Genomic DNA, 2946 nt, shown 5'->3' with positions numbered 1-2946 from the left:
TTAATCATCAATCTCCTTTCGCTTCAATGAGACTATTTTCTGATCTTATATATTGTTAATTTTGATGGCACTGTTGTATTTAAGTTAATTTGTTTTGATAATGGTAAGAAAAAGCTAACGATTGGTTGCCCTAACTATTTTTCTTTTACTTTGTGCGATACAGCTGGTATTAACTCTCACTTATCTTGCCATTGTTATTAAATATGCAATTGGCAAAAACCTGTTAGGCACATTTCCAATGCAGAAAACTTCTGTGAATATGAAGTACTCCTTCCGTTTCATATTATATGAGGTAGTTTGACTCGGCACGGAGTTTAAGAAAAAAAAAAGAAGACTTTTGAAACTTGTGGTCTTAAAAGCTTAAGGGGTAAAAGTTTGTGGGGCCATGACATTTGTACGGCTATAAAAGCTTCTCATTAAGGGTAAATGGGTAAAATGAAAGAGTTTAAAGTTAAATTATTTTCAAATTTAGAAATGTGTCATTTATTTTGGAACAGACTAAAAAGGAAAGTACCTCATTTAATATGAAAGGGAGGGAGTATATTTTATTTTTATTTTGTCAATAATCATTTTTCTCATATACTACTATCATGAAGGATAATGAAATGGTAATTGAGGCCTTTTGTCACAATTCTATGATTATAATAGGCCACAAATTTTATATTTTTCAAATCATTGGTTCCCTCTGTGCAGTGCTTCTATCATTTAGTTTGATTCTGTTATCATTTGACGCTACACACTAAGTTATGTGGGAACTACAATATTTTCCCTTTTAGGCACATTTATCTTCTATGTACTACACCAATAGTAAAAATTAGTAAGTTGCAAAAGTAGCTCCCCACTTGAGGATATATGATGTTGGATACTCAAAGTTTGATGCTATTATGTTGATTTGTATATATTTATAATTCTACACTAGGAAAGAATAAGATAGTCATAGTTTTCCTCTTGCAATTATTGTCGACCCTGTTGCATTTAAGGCCATAATCAATTGCTCATACTCCGACTTATAGTGCTCCAGATGTTCAATCTAGAAAAAAGGATTAAGGCATGCAAGTAATTGTGCATTTACTTAATGTCATTTTCTTTATTCGGTAAAGGGTGTGGATGTTGCATTTCCATAACAGCAATATCTCTTTTATGGTTATATATTCTTTTCCTCTTATGAGTAGTTAAGAAGCTACTGTTATTGGTAGCTTTATAAGCTGTTGAAATTACTGGTCATAATTCTAAAGTTGCATAAATAATTATGCCCTCTGTTCCAGTTTATGTGAACCTATTTCCTTTTTGATCCGTTCCAAAAAGAATGAACCCTTTCTAAATTTGGTAACAATTTAGCTTAAACTTACAATTCTACCCTTAATGAAAAGCTTTTATAACCACACAAATACTCTGGGCCCCATTTGGATTTGTTTAGGACCATAAATTCCAAAAGTCTTCATTTTTTTCTTAAACTCCGTGGCCAATCAAACAGGTTCACATAAATTAAAACGAGGGAGTACATCTTATTATACCATCCCCCTTAATCAGGTTTAAGCAGGTGACAGGGATGGAGATTTAAGAAGATCCAGAGAAAGCTTACCAATATCACTCCTTTGTGTAATTGTACGGTATTTTGGATTCAGGGGAACCATAGATATTTCAAGATAAAACTATATCCTTGCTGGAAACATTCAAATGCTTACGTACAAAATATGTACTTTTGTAGTAATAGAAACACAGATAAAGTATCTTATTAATACAGTGGAATTCATAGACTCTCCTACATTCTTACGGGGAATGATTACACACTAACTTTTGTACATATATAACACCTTCTTGGTGTTGGTTAATGGCTATAAAATGTTAACTTACCTATAAAATTATATTTATGTGCATGTAGTGGGTATGAGAACTGTTACTACGCTGTTCATCGTCTTACGCATGAAGTAAGTATCTTTTTATTTATTTATTTATGGTTGAAAAATACCTAGGGTCAAGACAAAACATATAAATACCCCGAGGGTTGGTAGTTGATCGAGCCTACCCTACATGAGTTGGATGCTTCAATGAGAGAAGGTGAGTAATTTGATGCAAGGTGAAATTGAGTATTAATATTTTTTGTCTTACATTGTTGATTGAAATTTCCAGACCTTAACTTATATTTTCTGGGTTTTGAAAATTTGCAATGACCCTAATGATGGTAAATGAAAGTGTGAAGCATTCTGGCCCATATTCACCACTGCACATCGGAGGGGCAGATATGTTTATGACCTTTAATATGGAAAAAATGAAATATCAAAAAGAGTTGTATGACTTCCATTTGGACAACATTATGCAGATCGCAACCTAATTGAAAGGTGGAAGAAAGTGTTTGAAGCCAACATTCTCCACAACTTACAAAATTTGTTTGTTTTTTATATTCAATTCTTTCCTATTTTCTGTGTTTTGACATGCAACTTGGATATGAGCATCTCTGCTGCTTGCACTGCATACAACCTCGCGATCACAACTTTACAACTACTTGTGCATATCGTGTCCCCAAGCACATTAGGAAAGTTAGTGTAATAAAGTATGTACATTGTGGATGTCAAGGTTGTGCAAGTGGGAAATAATTATTTTCCTGTATGTGTCCGACTTTTTCAATCTTGAAAGACTATGGCTTTGTCGTCTTTCTGAATTTTCAGGGTATTAGAAACCTTTGTTTGTGGCACTCTAGCTGGTATACATGGCTTGCTTTTTCGAGGCTATAAAGAATATTATTGGACTTCATGAAATAAATTGTATGTTTCTTTATTGTGTTTCCTTATGACTTCATTGTAGGAATATCAATTATATTTACATGTTCCAAAAATAATAATATTTCCATGCTCCTTTGTATCTACGGTATTTTCAAGATATATTTTCTTATAAAAAATTATATTTATTATTCTCCGCGCAACGCGCGGGTACGAATACTAGTTTATA

At 32.9% G+C, this 2946-nt stretch overlaps 1 pseudogene; it reads left to right on the top strand.

The window, feature by feature from the left end:
* Positions 1-1965: 1965 nt before the first annotated feature.
* LOC109216872 lies at positions 1966-2594 on the top strand (annotated as a pseudogene).
* Positions 2595-2946: the final 352 nt, after the last annotated feature.

This window comes from Nicotiana attenuata, unplaced genomic scaffold (assembly GCF_001879085.1).
Source record: "Nicotiana attenuata strain UT unplaced genomic scaffold, NIATTr2, whole genome shotgun sequence".
Lineage (NCBI taxonomy): Eukaryota > Viridiplantae > Streptophyta > Magnoliopsida > Solanales > Solanaceae > Nicotiana > Nicotiana attenuata.
Note: the sequence above shows the minus strand (reverse complement) of the source record. Positions and strands in the feature narration are given on the sequence as shown.